Here is a 19,521-nt window from a genome sequence, read left to right as displayed (position 1 = left end):
AAGAAGCATGCTTTCACCAACGTGAAAAACAAGAGTCTCCCTGATCCTGACAACATGGCTACCCCGGTCTCATTGTAGCCTCCATGCCAGCAAACCACCAGTCAAAGAGAGGCATTGCCGAGCTGCCAGGAGCAATTGACCCTCATCAACACGGGGAGGTAGGGTTGGTGCCACATAGTGGGGGCAGAGAGGAGTCTGTTACTGCTCTCATGCCAATTTGTACTGTAAATGGGCCAAATATAGTCACTGTGGCCCAACAAGGACATGATGGAAGGAGCTCAGACCTTCAGGGATGAGGCTCTAGTTACTCTGCCATGTAAGCCACGTAGCTCAGCAGACACGGCAGCTGGAATAGAAGGAATATGTCATGAGTGGCAGAGAACGGAGATGACCAGCTGCATTGCAAATAAACTATGCTCCTTCTCTTGTAATTTTTCCCATAAATTGTGACCACCTAGAATCCTGGAGAAAATATGACAAGATGGAGCAAATTCAACATGAGAAACAAGTATGTGAGTGGTGCAAGAAACTGACAATAGCAGAAGCTGTTGGTGCCCCAGGATCCCTTTTGCCAGTAGGGTATATTTATTCTCAGCCATCAGCTGAATTCCTGCTAGCCATTCACACTTGCAACACCAATAATGAATTACCCTTGGGTGATTGGAGCCATTTTACAATTTAGATCCCCCCAGCCCAGGCTGCCTGTGGCCAATGGCTGACCGATGTGTGGTGTGCACAGAAGTCCAGCTTCCTGATTCAAGGACAGACAAATGCTCTGGTGCAATCTGCACTCCAAAGCCCCCTGCAAGACTATGCAGAGGCTCAACTTTGATGAAAACGTCCAACATCCTTGCTTGGAATCTTCTCTTTCCCCTTTTCCCTTTCCTCATTCCCTTACAGTATTCTCCCAAAAGCATTGCTTAATAAATCACATCTCCTTCTAGAGAAACTGGCCTAAAGTTGCAAACGTGATCTCAATATTAATGTAGACACAAAGTTAAAGGAAACTTAAATTGAAATAATGATATATGCAGTTTGAATGACACCCTCAAGACCAGCAATTCTCAAACCATACTGTTATTGAAGTCATATGACAGAGCTCTTAAAATGCCATTTCCTAGGTTCTAACCTAGATCTCCTTAACCAAAACTCTAGAGTTATGACTTAGTAGTCTCTTTTTTTAACTTTCCTGATAGATCAATAGAGCAGAACAGAAGACTCAGAAACAAATCCACACAAACAGCCAATTGATTTTTGACAAAGGGACCAAAATATACACTGGAAAATAAATAGCCTCTTCAACAAATGATGTTGGCAAAACTAGTTAACCACATGCAAAAAAAAAAAAAATGGAAATAAACTCCACTTTCTCATCTACACAAGAGTCAATACAAGATGGATCAAAGACTTGGAAATTAGACCAGAGACATTGTAGCTCCTTGAAAAGGGCATAGGTCTAACACTTCAACACATATACACAGGTAAAAACTTTCTCAACAAGACCCCAAAGGCATAAGAAATTAAAGAAGGATCAATATGTGGGATTGCATTAAACTGAAGAACTTATATACAGCAAAAAAAAAAAAACTATCAAGAACCTCAACAGAGAGCCTACAGAATGGGAGAACATTTTTGCCTACAGAATGGGAGAACATTTTTGCCAACTACTCCTCTGATAGAGGACTAATATCTAGAATCTACAGAGAACTCAAGAAACCCACCACTAAGAACAAGAATAACCCAATCAAAAATAGGCAATTGCACTAAACAGATACTTCACAAAAGAAGAAATTCAAATAGCCAATAAATGTATGAAAAAATATTCAACATCATTAGTGATCAGAGAGATGCAAATCAAAGCTACTCTGAGAATTCATCTAACTCCAATTAGAACAGCAATCATTAAAAACACAAACAACAGCCTCTCGTGCTCTTGAGCTGGCCCATGCTCTTCCTTGAACATACATCCTCACTTATCCTTAATAAACCTCTGCCTTAAAAAATAATACAACAAATGTTGATAAGGGTGTAGAGAAGTGGAAACTCAAGTACATTGTTGGTGGGATTGCAAATTAGTGCAACCATTTTGGAAAACAATATGGAGGATCCTCAGAATGGGAAAAAAATTATCATATGATCCAGCAATGCCACTTCTGGGTATCTACCCAAAAGAATAAAAACAAAACTACCAAACTGTGGGGCATGGTGGCACATGCTTGTAATCCCGGTGCTTGGGAGGCTGAGACAGGAGGATCACGTAGGTTCAAAGCCAGCTTCATCTGACTTAAGAGACCTTGTTTCCAAATAAAAATATAAAATAGGTCTGGGAGTATAGGCCGGAGGTAGAAGGCCCCTGGGTTCCATCCTCAGTACCACCAAAAAAAAAAAAACTACCAAACTAATGCATGCATATCTATGTTCATAGCTGCACAATTCACAATTGCCAAACTATGGAACCAGCCAAGATGTCCATCAACAGATGAATGAATTACAAAACTATGGAATATGTACACAATGGAATTTATCAACCATTAAGAAGAACAAAATTACATTTGCAAGGAAATGAATAGAACTGGAAAACATTATGCTAAGTCAGATTAGTCAGTCACAAAAAGTAAAAGAAATCAGAGGCTCTCCCTAATATGCAGAAGCTAGGGAGAAAATGGGTTATAGGAGAAACTCTAGACGAGAAAGGAGAAATCATAGATAAGTAGATAAGGTGACAAAACTTAGGGGGATGAGAGAGGGAAAGAGGGGAATTCCCTAATGTACATGATGTACATTCACAAACATATCAAAGTTAATCACTAAGCCAAACATGAGAAGGAGGAAGGGGAGTGAATGGGATGGGAAGTGGGAAAGGGCTAAATGAGTGACATGTGCATGTATCCCTCCACCATCTTGTACCCCATTAAGATGTATGATTACAATGCACCAAAAAGTAAAAATATTAAATTAAATAGTTAATTTAAATAAATAAATAAATAAATAAATAAAGTTCTCCTGGTATTTCTGATTTCAAGGGTCTAGAAGTCATTGGTTTAAACAATTCATTTTTGTTCAAGAATTTGGCTATACCTCCATATAAACTTGTAAGATATACAAAATGAAACTTCAAGATTCTTCCCAATATTATAATTAGGTGATTCAGTTAACTATTCATTACAAATTGATATCCATCAAAAATAAAACTTGATTTTTAAACGAATCATGGCATGATTATTCACTCCAAAGACAGTGTGACTATTTCTGAAATTTTGACATAAAATTTCTAAATATGGTACATATTTTATTGATTTGATTTTATGAAATTATAATGATTTTTGTGGTAATGAGGATTGAATTCAGGGGCATTCTGCCTTTGGGCTACACCCCTAACTTTATTTTTTTTTATTTTGAAACTATGCCTCAGTAAGGTACTAAAGGCTTCACTAAGTTGCTGAGGCTGGCCTCAAATCTTTATTTTCCTGTCTCAGCCTCCCAAGTATTGAGATTATTGGTGTGTACCATCACACCCAGCTATAATGATCCTTTTTAATATGTAAATTATAAATGTTACTATATTTGAATGGACTATATTACCCTGTTGCAATAAACAAGATCAAATTTCAGTGACTTAACACAGCAAAACCCAATTACAAGGCCCACATATCTCCAGGGCAGCTGTCCTCTAAGTCCACACTCAACAGTACAGAAAGTAACACCACAAAAATTATCTCAACCAAGGCTTGGCATTCACTGTTGCTAGGGAGTCTTGCCCTGGAAATTAAATACTGTAGTTCTGAGGCAATCCTGATCATATCCATTTATCATGTGGGTCATAACCCATGGGCCAGAATTAGTCATATTATCCCATAAGAAGAGAATTCTAGTACTTCTCTATGTCTAGAAATGAGAGGTTAATTGCATATAGGGGGAGACTAGCAGTATGCAAGAGTTATCAAACTAAATATGGGATGTTCATAAAAGTGGAAAAAAATATGTAGGTATACCTGGCAACCACTGTTTTGGCTTTTGACTTATTTTTTGAATAACAGAAAATACAAGTAATTTCAAATAACACATTTTATTTTACAACTATACATTCTCACTGTAGAATTTTTATTTTTTTATTTTTTTTGTAGTGGAAAAAGTATATGGATGTTTATTACTAATTGTTTATAATTATAGATACAGAAACAACTTAAATATGTATCAGGAGAAAAATAAACAAGAAATTGTGAAATAAATATATCTCAGTTAAATAATTAGAGGTTCATGAGTCAACATGTATAAAATTAAAAAAATACTGATAATGAAAGCAAATTATACCTCAATATATTACTTTTTTTTCATATTTATTTTTAATTGGTGCACTGTATTCATACATCATAGTGGGATACATACTTTTGTAGACATACATGCACACATTGCCCAGTCAGCCCCCACCCGATCCCCACCCCATTCTCTCCCTATCCCCCCCTCCTATGCTTGGCTTAGTAGTTGACATCTAGTATTATAGCAATTTATACAAAATTAAAAATGATAATCTCTCATAGCAGTTTCATTTGTCTGATACCAAGCTTTTGATGACTTAAAGATAACATTTCAATATTTTTTTGCTTTCTTTCTTACCAGAGAATCTATTTTTTTCTATTTTTTAGGTGAAACTATCATATATTTATATATTTATTTTTCAGGAAAAAAAATCTATCCTAATATGGAATATGGACTCTAGGTACCCACATCGATCTTGAAAAAGAACAAAGCTAGAAGATATATATTTTCTGATTTCAAACCATATAAAGCTACAATAATTGAAACAGTGTAGTACTATTCTAAAGGCAGATATATAAACCATTGGAGTTAAATAAAAGCCTAGAGCTAAATTCTTCCCTATATTGTCAAGTTATTTTTGACAAGGTTTCCACGAACATTTGGTGGTGGAAATAATAATCTTTTAACTAAATATTGTTGAAACATAATAATTACATGGAAAAGAATAAAATTGGACCCTGACCTAATCCCATATACAAGTATTAACTCAAAATAGATAAAAGACCTAAATATAAATCTTAAGACTATAAACTTTTAGGAGAAAATCTGGGTCATAAAACCTCACAACACTGAAATTGGCAGTGATTTCTTGGTTATGATTTCAATGGCACAGGCAACAGAAGAGTATACAAACTCCCTAAAAAATAAAAAACATATTGTATATCCAAAGAAAATGTAACCAGAGTTAAGAGTTACTAATAGAATGGGATAAAATATTTCCAAATGCTATATCTGAAGGTATATTAATATTCCAACTAGAAATCCTAAAAATTAACAACAATAAAGGCAAACAATACCCTTTAGAGATAGGTAACAGACTAACATAAATAATGAATCTCCACAGATAACCAATCTTAGTTGTCTGTTGGATGGAAAATCTTGTTTCTCTAGTTCTGATGTGTGTTACCTATTTCTTCTTTGTAGTTAATCTCTTTGAGTATTTTCTCTAGTGCTGATTTTGAAGACATAAATTCCTTCAGTTTCTGTTTGTCATGGAAGCTTCTTATTTCTCCATCTAATTTGATAGAAAGTTTTGCTGGGTAGGAAATTTTTGGCTGGAGGTTGTTTTCTTTCAGAATTGGGAATATGTTACTCCAAGCCCTTCTGGCTCTCATGACTTGGTTTGGGAAGTCTGGAGTGATTCTAATTGGTTTGCCTCTGAATGTCACTTGGCCCTTTGCTTTTGTTGCCTTTAAGATTCTCTGCTTGGCTTCCACATTGGTCATTTTGACAATTATGTGGCGTGGGGATCCTCTTCTCCGATCCTGTCTAAAGGGAGTTCTATACGTTTCCTGGACCTGCGTATCGACCTCTTGCTCTATGTCTGGAAAATTTTCTGCTATTACTTCCTTGAAGAGATTGTTGATCCCTTTAGTTTCACTTTCTTTTCCCTCCTCTATTCCAATTATTCTTAGGTTAGCTCTCTTAAAATGGGCCCATATTTCTTCAATATCAGATTCCTGCTGTCGGATATTTTTTCCTAGATTAGAAACTATGCGTTCATTTTTGGAATGATCATCTTCTAAGAGCGAGATTCTGTTCTCCATGTGTTCTAATCGGTTGTTTGTGCTTTGAATTGAGGCCTTTACTTCATTAATTGCATCCTTTATCTCTTTTTGGCTCTCTCTGAGTTCTTTTCGAAGCACCTCTATTATTTCTACAGTTATTTTCCTGATTTGATCTTCTAGAAATCTCTGATTTTCTGTTTTATCGGGTTCTGATGTTGTGGGGTTGTGAGCATTCATTGCTCCAGTATTATTCCTCTTTCCCATGATTTTGGAAGTTTGTGCCTTCTCTGGGTTCTTCCCTTGGGTCACTATGACTTCATTCAAGGTGCTCTGGATCTCGAGTCAGTAGTATCTCAGACCCCACTACTCCTTTACTGGGTTTTATCACAGAGTCTCCGACCCAGAGAGTCGATAGAGGCTGCTTCAGACCGTGGGGGGTGCCAGGTTGCACGTTCTCCTATGGTGTGATATCACTGCCACCGCCCCTCTCCCACTGGGTCAAGTCCCAGTGAGTACAGTACTGGGATTTCTCCGCTGTGGCCTGCAATTTGACTCACTGTTCTTGAGTACGCAGATATAGCTGTAGTGAATTCGGTGCTGCTGCCGCCGGTGGCAATATGGCGCCGCTGCTACGCCCTCGGCTGTTGGGCTGGCGTTTTTTTTTTTTTTTTTTTTCTTGGTTTTGATTTCCACTCTGAATCCCTGCAGCGTGTGCTGAGCTCAGACACTGGGAGCTTTAGATGTCCTCTGCGCCGAGAAATCCCGCCTGGCTGTTCCGCAGCGGCTCCCCTCGGCTTGCTGTGGCCGTCCCGTGAATTCGCCGGCATTATGGCGCTGCTGCCGCGTCTGCCGCGTCCTCGGGCGAGAGGATCTCCTCTGTGGCTCTGTTCTCAGTCCGCTTTCTCTCTGGAGCCTGGTGATTTTTTTTTGTTTCTCTGGTGATGTTGTTTTCTGGCTTTGAAAGGCGCTGATTTTGTGGTAATGGATATTTGTTGTTAGCGGGGCTCTTAAGCCCCGCTTTTCTCGGTCGCCATCTTCCCGGAAGTCCTCTAGAATTTTTAAATACATACATTTTATACCCAAGATCCTAAAAACATATGCAATTTCACTCTTGAAAAATAGTCATATGTCATATTTAACTAAAGCTACAACCACACTATTTTTATCTATTTGTGATATTTTTTTTCTTCTTATCAATGCATACAACATCCAATTTGCTAATAACTATTGTGATTTCTGGGTCTCCATTACTCCACCTCTAAAATAAACATATTGGAAGACATACTCTCTAAGATGCCTTCCAGCTCTGGTGATTAGTGAATAAAGATACCTGATACCTGCACTCTTCCTATCATCCTCTCCTCTCTCCCACAGCCTGACCCAGGACCCTTTGCACCTGGGAAAATAAAGATCTCAAACCAGGAGGAAGATTCAAAATGGCGACTGTGGGACACAGCGCTTCGCAGTAGTTGAAATAAATAAAGTTCAACTACCAAGAAAGCAGTGTCTTAACCAACAAAATAAATATATCTCAGAAACCAAAACTGATCCAGGAACCTCAGCAGAAGAAATCCAGGAACCCTGAAGGGCTGAAAAAAAAAAAAAAAAAAAGGTCGAGTATCAGATCTGCTGCAGCCACAGCGGGGCCGCCGGCGCCAGTGTGGGCTATCGGCCCAAACCATAGTCCAGGGACCTGACTTACACCAATGTGGCAACAAAATCCAAGGGGAAAAGTCTTTCGGGGACCCATGGTGCCAGCAAGCCGAGTCAAGTCCGCTCCAGACCACCCACAGCTGGTAAGCTGCCCAGGGGCCCCTAAGAGGCTCGAGCTCCGCTCCCCCCAGCACCCTCTGGGAGGCTGCTGCCTCCTGGCACCAGCGCAGCCCCTGCCCAGCCCCAGCCCCTTCTCAGGGGCTGCAGCCTCAGGCCCCAGCACAGATCCAGCCGAAGCCCAAACCCACGCAGTCCCATCCCGACGATCCGGCCCAGCCCAACTTACGTCCCAAAACAGACTCTGGGACTACTGCAGAACAAATCCAGTAATTTTGACCTGCAAGAGTCTCTGCAACACCCACAAAAGGTGCCATATCGAGCCGCCGACTCAAAAAGGATTTTGGGGAACGGCAACACTGGCAGCCCTGTTAACTGTCTAAGAGTCTGAAAGTGATCATAGAGCTCTAACATCCCAAACTTTGAGATTAGCTGAACCCCTGAGAAGCACTGTTGGCGCAACAGAAGAGGCACCCACAGAGACACTGGGAGACCTGCAGGGTCCCCGACACGGACCTGCCATCTCCCCGGAGAACCAGATATGGAAGAACTGCCAGCCCATCAGAGCTCCTGACTGGGCTGCCAGGTAACAGCGTGCGCTCAGATGAGACATGGGAGCCAGTAGACACGCAGTGAGTGTCACTAGACACTGCAGCAACTGAGGGTGCCAGTGTCCTCACAGGGGAACACCTTCAACCCCACTGACACAGCAAGGACGCTTAAGGTGTGACACTTGCACAGAACCACACGGTATGTTAGTAAAATAGTAGGGCTGTTTCCTTCTCTTTTATTTTATTTTTTTATTGATTTTATTTTCTTCTTTTTTGTTGCCAATTTTTGTTTTATTGGGTTTTTTCTCTTTTTTTGGTTTCTGGGTCTTTTTTTCGGTTTCTCAGTTTTTTGGGGGAGGCTATTCCTTTTTTTCTTTCTTCTTTTTTTACTTTTATTTGGGTTTCTTGTTTCTTTGGATCTTTCGCTTCATATCACATGGTTGTTAGGTTGTTTTATTTTGTCTTATGTTTATCCTGTTTATTAACCCTTCTTGTTCTCTTTTGGTGATCCATTATTGTTTTGTCGATGCTGCTGTTTATATTTGATGTATAATAGTCTTTCTACCTTATTTTGTTACTTCATCCATCTGTGTGTGAGCCTTCCCCCCACTCCCTCTACAAAAGTCTACAATTCAGACTATCAACTAGCTTCCTTCAAATCTTTCCCCTTGTCCCCTAACTGTATCTCTTTCTTTAACACACAAAGTTTCTCACATCTCCATACTCAAATATTCTAATAAATACAAGAGTCCTACTATCTAACCTTCTCCCATTCTCAACCTGATTCAACCCCATTATACTTAAATTCCTCCACAACCTAATTATATTCTCTACCTTACCCAATTCCTGCACCCATCACCCTAGCTACTCCATCATCACCCAATCCTCACCACTTGAAAAAGTACTGCTTACCTGTTGACTCTTCTAAATCCCTACTACTAAGACTGGACTATACACAATACCCACAATCAATGGGAAGACAACAGAACAGGCCTGAGAACTTTGAAAATATGAGAACCAGGAATAGTGGAGAAACGACAGAAGTCACAAATACTGACCTACAAGAAATGCAAGAAGGGGAGCTCTGAATCTTGATTTACAATATAATAAAAGGATTTAAAACAAGTCTAGAGGAGATGAAAGATGAGTTAGAAACACTAAGAAAGAGCCAGAAAGAGGTCTGAAATGAAATGAAAGAGTCAATAAGTGAAATGAAGACAGCAATAGAAAGAAATTCTGGAAGATTAGATGAAATGGAAAACAGAATATCACTGTTAGAAGACAGTACATCCAAAACCAAAAGCATGGTCAGCAATACACAGAAATCTTTACAGCAACAAAACCTAAACATCCAGCAAATATGGGATAATATGAAGCCTCCTAACTTACAGATAATAGGCATTGAAGAAGGGATAGAGGTACAGACCAAGGGCATCCATAATCTCTTCAAAGAAATAGCTTCAGATAATTTTCCAAACATGGAAAGACCTCAAACCAGCCTCCCTCTGAGTCCATTTCAGCACCCAGAACAGCTCCCAGGATCAGGGCTCCACTCTGTCAGGTGATGTCCAAAGAGCTCCATTGCCTTCACTGTGTTATGCAAATAGCATCAGGCCTAAGCTGCTTGCCAAAATCATTGTTTAACATTTCTTGCCAAACTAGAACACCATTCATTGAAATTGATTAATCTTAGGATCAGTAGTTTAAAAAAAATAACGTGGAAGGTTTTTTCCCTAATACAATGTAATCTAAGACAATGACTTTTTCATTCACAACTGTATACTCTGTTATTTTGAACAGGTTCATAAACATAGAAGGTACTCAGTGAATATTTTTCACTTGAATAAGTGAATCTAACCTTAGCCCTTCGTTTTCTAGAATATTCAAAAGGACTTCATCCAACAGCTGCGTCTCTATTTCTAGCAATGGAAAACTGATTACCTCCTAAAATAACCCAGCCCACTGCTTTGCTGAGAGACAGGTGTACCTGAAAATGGTGGTGTTGACCTCAATATATCCTCTACCCCAACTGCTAAGTCAGCAACAGGGGCAGAGGTCGTCAAGCCAAATGAGCAAACGTTGGATCCCAGACAGGAAATGCAGAATTCTGGAGACAACTTCCTTCTCATTTATAAACTGCATTTTATTGTATAGGACAGTTCTGCCCACTTTTAATTTTTTAATCCTGCCTGGTTGGTTAGGCAAAGACCAAAGTTACTACTAAATCCAGTACACGTTTATTAGCAGTCTTTCTGCAAATATACATTAGGCCCCCAGGGGGCGCACGTGTCGTTTAAATCATCACATCCCTCTCTGCTGGGGACCTGCATAATCTGAGGCTGATGCTGCACTTGGACATAAGCAGACATACCCCATGAGGCTCTGTCACCAGCCACTTATACAACAAGCAAATATTCTAAAAGGTATATTACCAAGCACTGCAGATTGTTGAGTAACGTGGCGTCTAGTAAGAAAGATGGATAGAAATCCCTCCTTTACCACCTATTAGGCAGTCAGAAGAGCCCGAGGAAAGCCAGACCTACAACTGAACAGTGACGTTTAGAGGTGGAAGGATCCCAAGGCCTGCTGGTCTGCAGTCAATCACACAGGAAGTACCTGCTAGTGTTTCTTCATTCTCTAAATCTCCAGCAATCTCTCTACAAAATGTTAGGGCTGGAAGGAACTATCAGAGGATCCTGCCATTTCTCTACTCTTCCCTTTTACTGATGGGGAATCTGAGGCCCAAATAAAAATAAATTATCCGCCCAAGGTCAAATGACTTTGTATTTGCAGAGCCTGATTAAAATACAGTAAGTTAAGCCAGGCGTGGTGGCTCTCGCTTGTAATCCCAGCATTCGGGAGGCTGAGACCGAGGATTGCGGTTCGCAGACAGCATCAGCTGCTTAGTGAGGCCCTCCGCAACTCAGTGAGACCCTGTTTCAAAATAAAGAATACAAAATTGGGCAGGGGGTGAAGCTCGGCGGTCAAATGTTTCTGGGTTCCATCCCCAGACCCAGCAAAAAATAATAATAAAATACAGTAAGTTATTTTTCGCTGAGTGTCTAATTGTTTGGCTGGAGGGAGGTGGTCTTTTAAAATAACCCTCTGAAGCAGGTGTGGAGGTGCATGCCTACAATCCCAGTGCTTGGGAGGTTGAGACAGGAGGTTCACAGTTTGGGGCCAGCCTCAGAAACTTAAGTGAGGCCCTCAGCAACTTAGCCAGACCCTGTTTCAAAATGAAAAAGCATAAAATAAAATAGGGCTGGGGGTGTAGCTCAGAAGTAGACTAGCCCTGGATTCAATCCCCAGTGCCAAAAATAATTTTAAAATAGCACTTTGGGTTCAAGACAACCTGAGCCCTATTGGTGACTAAAACTGGTCTTTGTAAAAGGGGTTATTGCTTGTAATATGTTTGCTCATAAGAGACAAGAAAAAAAATAATGGTAGTAGGAGGAAAGAAGGAAGAGTGGGAAGAAGGCAGAGAGAGAAAGGAGAGGAGAGAGGAAGAAAATGAGTTTTCTGATGGGCTGGTCTCCAGGCAGCCTCTCCCTCTCCTCTGTCTTCCTAGCAACTGCAGTAATGCTGCATTGTTTGAAGTATTCATTTTGCTCAAAATCAAAGATGAAGGATAAACCTCCCAAACAAAAGACATTTTCCTCCAAGGGCTTCAATAAAATGTAATTCAAGGACAAAAGAGTCAAGGGTAAGCAATCCATCAAAAACCATCTGCAGAACAATTAAGCATTGTCAATAGCACGATTCATCTCTGCGCAGACTCAGAGAGCCTGGGAGACAACACTAGCAAGACTCTTGGAATCATCTTATTCAAGTGCTTCACTTTGCAAATGAGGGATGCCAGGTGTGGTCCCAAGGAGGAAGGCAGAGAATCACAATTCAAAAGCTTACAAAGGCCAAGGAAATACAAATATACAAATAAAACAAGCTGGGAGTGGTAAGACACGTTAGATATGTCACAGAAATAGTGACTTTCCCCCTTAAGAAAAGCAACAGAGCAAGCATGTTGATAAATGACAAGTCACACATGGCCTCAGTAATGGAGATAAAAGCAAAGACTACAGCACACTAGATACACCCTGCCTCCAGGGGCCAACGCTACCCAGCTCCACTTGGCCACTGACATGTAAGAATGTGAGCCTGAAGTTGTCAGATTTTCTGGGTTTTTTTTTTGTTGTTGTTGTTGTTGTTTTTTGTTTTTTTTGTTTTTTTTGTTTTTTTGCATAAGCATGTTTTACCTGAAATGCCCAGATTTTTTTTTTTAAATGACGGCAACTAATTTGAGTCTGTTACAGATGACTCAAAAGAAGCCTTCTGAAGTCTGGATCCAGCCTCTGGTTTCTGCTTGTGTTCTCTGACTCAGGTGCTGGGATGGGAAGGAAGGATTCCACTGGGAAGCCCGAGCCTCTACTCTCAGCTCAGCTTGTGACTTTTCAGAAACTCCTTTCCTCTGGCTTCTGTTTCTCATCTGCAGTGTGAGAATGACAAAGTAGGAACCTCTAAGGAGGTTTTACTGGATAGTCTCTGGGCTTCTGACAGTCTTTACAGATGGAGAGTCTAAGAAAGCAAATCATTGCTGATTTAGATCATGGGATCTAGAGAAAAAAAGGTCCAGCAGCCTCCGGTATCTCTCCAGGTCTCTGTCCCACTGGAACTTTAAACTGAGCTCATCATCTGCCCAAATGGCTCCTTGCTAGTCTTCCCCATAATGAATGGCACCACCTCTCACCCAGTTGCCCAACTTAAAAACTTGCCCCTGTCCTAAATTCCTCCTCTCCCTCCCTCCCCATCCCATCAGCAAACCCTAGCAATTCAGTTGTTTACCTCTCAACTCTTCACCTCTTCCCATTTTCAGCACCATCCCCCTAATCCAGGCAACTATGAATTTCACCTGAATTGCTGCATCAGCCCCATACCGTCTCCTTATCTTCCTTCCCAGCCCCCTCCAGTCATACTTCATACTACGGCCAGATTTGCCTTCATAAAATACAAGTTCCCAACTCACAGTCTTTGTGTGGTCTCCCTTGCTATGAAGTCCAAACTCTTCAATGAGAGACCCATGCTCAAGCTCTGGCTCCTTCTCCAGCCGCCTCCCTCACATGCTCTGACCCAGAGAGAAGAACTCGTAGCTTGTTCCCCAGGGAGTTCCAGGGTGCCTGGCCCCTGGTGGTGATGTGCTGTTTCATGGATAGATGGATGAATAAATGGGATAAACATAGGAATCCAAGGACACTGCCACTTACTAGCCGTGCATCTCTAGAGCGTGTGTGCACCCTCACTTTCTTCACCTATCAATATGCCTTTCCTTGCAAGTTGTTGTGAAAAGAAAACTAAGCAAGAGATATAAATGTGTCTTAGAACCTACTGATGCCAAATCTAGACATCGGTTGCTGTTTCCTTGGGCTTCTGTTTCCTGACTCAGTACCCACTTCATGGTCTTACAGTAGGGGTTAAGTAAGTTGATAAAGGCGCCATGTTTTGAATGGCACGTGGCACACTGTAAATATTAAATAAATGCACTGTGACAATGATGACTGATCATTACAACCCTCTAAGGTACAGGCAGAGTAACACCTGTTCACTGTTATCTGGTCTTTTAGTAGTAGCCCTCTGGTTTCCTTCTGAGTTATCAATTATAGTGTTCCCTACCCTATCTAGTAGGTTAAGCACACAACCAGAGCTGAGCCAATTGGACTCTCTCCTGGGACTCTTTTCCCTTTTCTAATATACTTTTATTGGTACACTGTAATTATACATTACAGTGAAGTTCAAAGTGATACAAACATACATGTGCAGCAAAGCATTTGGTGTGTTTCCCTCTGGATCCTACCCCACTCCATACATATTAGTGATTCTTGAGTGACATTAAAAAGGAAAAAATATTCAGTGCTCATGTGTCCTTGTGGGAATGCACAGATCTGACTACGGAGAGGTTCCTAGCCCTGCAAACTTCTGGAGCTCCCTAGCTTCCACCTCTCCAAGCCTGATTCTTCAGCCCCTCCATCCCCTTTGCCTAGGTGAGCAGTGGTCATTTCTGTGCCTTGTTTCCAGAGAGACACTGCTCCCAGGTCAGGAGTTGGTCAGCCAGTATCTCACTGAGCGGCCTTGGATGAGGCATTTCTCTTTCCTGCACCTCAGCCTCCTCCTCCAAAAGCAGAGGCCCTGGACTAGGCTGGTTGTCCCCAGCCCTGTCCAATCAGCAGGATCATCTGGGAATTTCTCACTTAACCTCATCTCAATCCTACGGAATTAGAGTTTCTAGGGGCGCAAACTTCAGAATCCATCTTTTCTGTGGTACTAGAGATTGAACCCAGGGGCATTTTACCTCCAAGCTATACACTGAGACCTTTTTAATTTTTTTTTTTTTTTTGGTGATACTGGGGTTCCTGGAAGCCCTTCTACCTCCGGCCTACACTCCCAGACCTATTTTATATTTTTGAAACAGGGTCTTTTAAACCAGCACTGCTGGCTACGAACCTGCGCAATCCTCCTGTCTCCGCCTCCCAAGCGCGGGAATTACAAGCGTGCACCAAGCGTGCACCACCACGCCCAGCGTCCTTTTTAATTTTTGAAACAGGGTCTCACTCAGTTCCTGATGGTCTTGCTAAATTGCGAAGGCTGGCCTCCAACTTTCTCTTATGTCTTACCTCCCAAGAACTAAGAATTACAGGCATAAGATTATCACCTCCAACATTTTTAGGAAGTGTACTAGGAATTGAACCCAGGAATGTTACCACTGAGCTGCATCCAGAGGGTCCACTACCTTTTTTTGAAACAGGGTGTCACTAAGTTACCAGGTGCTGGCCTCCAACCTGAGATCCTCCTGTCTCTGCTTTCCAATTACTGGGATTACAGGCATGGGCCACTGCATCTGACTGGAATCCATATTTTTAAGTAGTTGCTTCAGAAGATTCTGAGACTCAGCCAGTTGGGAAGCACGGGCTAAATGGCTCTGAGGACCCTTCAAAGCAAGAAGGTGGGTCTTCAGTATTTCTATGATGCTGCTCCTTAAATACCTCAGTTTGCATCCAGGCTCACCCTCTCCCTGCCTAGAAACCTCCAGCAGTGTCCCAGCACATTAGAATAAAATTCAAATTGCTCCCATGGCCTCATGTCATGTAGCCTGTGAGAGTGACCCTACAAGAGAAAGTTCTTTCTGGGAAGCTCCTCCCTGCTCCAAGAGGCTGGTTCCTTCTTGCAACTCCAATCTGTGTTCCAGGACCTCCTCTGAGACGCTGACTTTGAACACCCTCCTGAAAGTGACAGCTCTCCACTGTCTGCTCTCTAATGTGCACCTGTATTCTTCAGCAGTAGTGAGTTCAGAGTAGGCCTTCAGTAAAGTATTTGTTCAATGAATGTAGTTTGCAGGAGCCCCAAACAATGGCCACGACCTGCATACACCCCAACAATGGGGCCAAGCTAAGGTCCTCCCCTGAGAAACCTTGCCCTCGCTTGGACTTCACTTTTCAGGCTTGCAGCCAGGAAGTACAACTCTGGAGGTGAGCTCCTAGGAACACAGGATTTCCTTTCCCTTTAGATCAACTGTTTCACGGAGAAGGTCTGCACTTTATCTTTCCACCTCCATCCTAAATTCCAAATCCTTTGCACTATTCCTAGGTAAAAAAAAAAAAAAAAGATAACCTTTGCTGATTTAAGTGTGAGGATAGTAGCTCACTTTCATTGAGAGATTCCACCAAAATGAGGTTTATAAGTCCCATCTACCCATCTGTATCAACAATGACACTGGTCACATGAACCCTAAGGGTCAGAAAACTCTCTTAAAGCTACCTAAGAGTCTTATTGAAGTGTGTAGGGGAAAAGAAAAAAATAAAGAGGGAGGGAAGGGAAAGAAAGATTGAGCTAGCAAAAAAAAAGTGACCTACTTTAGCATGTCAGATACATTTATCTGTATCTTCCCCTCTGAAATAGTCATTCTAGCATGCAACAAAAATTGATTACCTAGCCGGGCGTGGTGGCGCACGCTTGTGATCCCAGCATTCGGGAGGCTGAGACCGGAGGATGGTAGTTCACAGACAGCCTCAGCTACTTAGTGAGGCCCTCCACAACTCAGTGAGACCCTGTTTCCAAATTAAGAATAAAAAATTGGGCAGGGGGTATAGCTAAGAGCTCAAATGCCTCTGGGTTCCATCCTCACACACACACCCCCAAAATTGATTACCTAAAAAGAAGAAATTGGATGCTTTCCCTAATATGTGAAAGCTAAGGAGAAATGGGTAACAGGAGGAACTCTAGATGAAGAAGGAGATCCCATAGAGGAGCAAATAAGGCGACCTAACTGATGGAATGGTAGGGGGGAAGAGGGAAACTCTCTAAAGCAAATGATGTACTTAAACATATCAAACCCAATCACTAAGCCAAGCATGGGAAGGAGGGATGGGGAGGGAATGAGGTGAGGATTGGGTAAGGGCTAACGGGGTGATGTATGCATGTATGTCTACACAAGTCTTTTATCCCATTAAGATGTATGACTACAATGCACCAATAAAAAAAATTTAGAAAAGAAAGAAAATGGATTACCTACCATAGACCAGGCATCATTCTGGACACCAAGGCTATGTCAATGATACAAAGAGATAATGATTCCTGCACATGTGGACCTTGTAGTCCAGTGGGGGAAGACAGATATTTACACAGTGAATATATAAAATAAGTGAATTATCTTGTTTATAATTCATAAATAAATTTATTAAATATTATAGAATACATGGGAATACACACTATATGAAATACCCAATATTACAATATGCTTTATAAATAAATTATGCAATATATTAGAAAGTAGAACATTTTATTTTATTCTATTTATTGTGGTACCAAGGATTGAACCTAGGTGCATTCTACCTCCAAACTACAACCCCCTGTTAAGAAACAGGATCTTGCTACGTTGCTAAAAGTCTGTATTGCTGAGGCTGGCCTCATGTCTGTAATCCTCCTGTCTCAGCCTCCCAAATACTGGGATTATAAGCATGGGAGCAGGAAGCAGCAGGCTCCAGTACTGAGCAGAGTGGTCAGAGAGGGGGCCTCACTGAGAAAGTGACATTTAAGCAAAAATGTGAAGGAGGTAAGCACATTAGTTCTATGTAACTGCTTCCCTTTCTTTTTTTTTTTCTTCCAAGCTAATTGGAACTGAATTTGAGGCTCATCTCTGGACCCTAGAAGACTCAGGTTTGTAAGTTTGTAGCCCTTGGTCCCATGGAAAGGCAGGTCAGCACAGTGGCTAACGGTGTGCTTCCTGATATCACACTAGATTCCATACTGACCCTGCCACTTGCTTCCTACCTTGCACATCATGCTTCATTCCTCTGAACTTTGGTCCCCTATGCTTCCAGATGAAGATAATAATAGTACCTACCTCACAGGGCTCTTTTCCAGATGAGGCGAAATAATGTGTGCGGATTCCTTTGCACACAGGAAGAGCTCGATAAAAACCAGCTGTAATTATTGAGCCTTGCTCTTGTCTCTCAACATTTATTTACATTTTCCTTGGTCTCAATTCCTTATTCTTATTGATATTTTAACATTGTTTATGGCTTCTGCTTCTGTAGTAAACCACCTCAAATCCTTTGTGGATTGGGGTGGGTTATAAATAAGTAAGTAAATAAATAAAAATCTGGACAGGAGAACATTTTCACTGAAGCAAAACATTTCATTACCAATAGAGAGAACTGCAAGTAAGGCCGACAGTAAGAAATACTGGCTCCCATCCCTAACAGCCCATCAAAAACCACCAGCAAGAAGTTCTCTGCTCGGCGGGATTCTGTTCACCATGGCCACCAGAACCAGGATGCCACTGTGTACGTGGGGGGCCTCGATGAGAAGGTTAGTGAGCCGCTGCTGTGGGAGCTCTTTCTCCAGGCAGGGCCGGTGATCAACACACACATGCCAGAGGACAGAGTCGCTGGCCAGCACCAAGGCTATGGCTTTGTTGAATTCCTGAGTGAGGAGGATGCCGACTATGCCATTAAGATCTTGAACATGATCAAGCTCTACGGGAAGCCAATTCGAGTCAACAAGGCCTCGACTCACAACAAAAACCTGGATGTGGGGGCCAACATCTTCACTGGGAACCCGGAACCCGAGATTGATGAGAGGCTGCTCTATGATACTTTCAGTGCCTTCGGGGTCATCTTTCAAACCCCCAAGATTATGTGGGACCCTGACACAAGCAACTCCAAAGGTTATGCCTTTATTAATTTTGCTTCCTACGATGCTTCGGGCGCAGCGATTGAGGCCATGAACGGGCAGTACCTCTGTAACCGCCCCATCACTGTCTTATGCCTTTACGAAGGACTCTAGGGGCGAGCACCACGGCTCAGCAGCAGAACGCCTCCTGGCAGCTCAGAACACACTCCCCCAGGCTGACCGCCCTCACCAGCTGTTTGCAGATGCACCTCCTCCACCTTCTGCTCCCAATCCTGTGGTGTCGTCCTTGGGATCTGGGCTTCCTCCGCCAGGAATGCCACCTCCTGGCTCCTTCCCACCTCCGGTGCCACCTCCTGGAGCCCTCCCACCCGGGATCCCGCCGGCCATGCCCCCACCACCTATGCCTCCCGGTGCTGGAGGACACGGCCCTCCATCAGCAGGAACCCCAGGGGCTGGGCATCCTGGTCATGGGCATTCCCATCCTCACCCATTCCCACCAGGCCGGTTGCCCCATTCAGGGATGTCCCAGATGCAGCTGGCCCGCCACGGCCCTCATGGCCTAGGGCACCCCCACGCCCGGCCTCCAGGCTGCCGCCGCCCCCCAGGCCGCCGCCCCCCAGGCCGCAGCCTGGGATGCCACACCCCGGGCCTCCTCCAATGGGATTCCCCCCTGGGGACCTCCCTCCGGATCTCCCATGGGTCACCCAGGCCCCATGCCGCCCCATGGCATGCGCGGCCTCCCGCCACTCATGCCGCCTCATGGCTACACAGGCCCGCCGCGGCCCCCACCCTACGGCTACCAGCAGGGTCCGCTCCCCCCGCCGAGACCCACGCCCTGGCCGCCAGTTCCTCCTTGAGACCCACTTCGGGGCCCTCTCCCTGAGTAAATTCTCGTTCTTCTTCCTGTTACATCTTCCCGGTATCTTTTCGATTCCTCGGACCAATCAGAGTTGCTGCAGCTCCTTGGGGTTAGGGCA

The 19,521-nt window shown here is 42.8% G+C and overlaps 1 pseudogene across 1 annotated transcript in view; it reads left to right on the top strand.

Annotated features, from left to right (window-relative positions):
• Window positions 1-19,431, top strand: part of LOC308259400 (splicing factor 3B subunit 4-like) — a 51,151-nt pseudogene extending 31,720 nt beyond the window's left edge. Inside the window, exons 3-8 of the transcript in view lie at window positions 7,729-7,840; window positions 8,280-8,400; window positions 12,744-12,855; window positions 13,236-13,505; window positions 15,851-15,879; window positions 18,115-19,431. The product of the transcript in view is annotated as a splicing factor 3B subunit 4-like (transcript). The remainder of the gene's footprint in view (window positions 1-7,728; window positions 7,841-8,279; window positions 8,401-12,743; window positions 12,856-13,235; window positions 13,506-15,850; window positions 15,880-18,114) is intronic.
• Window positions 19,432-19,521: the final 90 nt, after the last annotated feature.

This window comes from Muscardinus avellanarius (genome assembly GCF_963383645.1).
Source record: "Muscardinus avellanarius genome assembly, chromosome: 1".
Taxonomy (NCBI): Eukaryota; Metazoa; Chordata; class Mammalia; order Rodentia; family Gliridae; genus Muscardinus; species Muscardinus avellanarius.
This window is presented reverse-complemented; position numbering and strand designations above follow the sequence as displayed.